Source organism: Plasmopara halstedii (assembly GCF_900000015.1).
Source record: "Plasmopara halstedii genome assembly, contig: Scaffold_816, whole genome shotgun sequence".
NCBI classification, from domain to species: Eukaryota; Oomycota; class Peronosporomycetes; order Peronosporales; family Peronosporaceae; genus Plasmopara; species Plasmopara halstedii.
In genome coordinates, this window is record NW_020187732.1 from 2,139,166 (window position 1) to 2,139,542 (window position 377).

Below are 377 nucleotides of genomic sequence, written 5' to 3' on the forward strand. Positions count from 1 at the left end.
CCTTTATCCATGGCTTATGCTTCGATACGCGGTGTCTAGCTAAATCTATCATACGTATGCACGTAGTCGATTCCATTAAAGCGGTTGATGGGTATCACAGTCCTTGTCAGTGTGATGACAGTTTGTCTTCATCTAACACTGTGGGAGTGAAATACAAGGCTGCTTGTTTACACGTCAGTCTGCTCTTCACTTGTCACGCAGCGTATGTAAGGACATAGTATTGAACACTTGTTGTCATGAGAAACGGTTTGCTTAAGCCGTGGCTTTTGCTTCCAACATAGAATTCAAAACTTATTGTCATTAGAAACAGTTTGCTTTGGCCATGGCTTTTGCTTCCACATGCGGTGTCTAGCTAACGCTATCATACGTAAGCACGT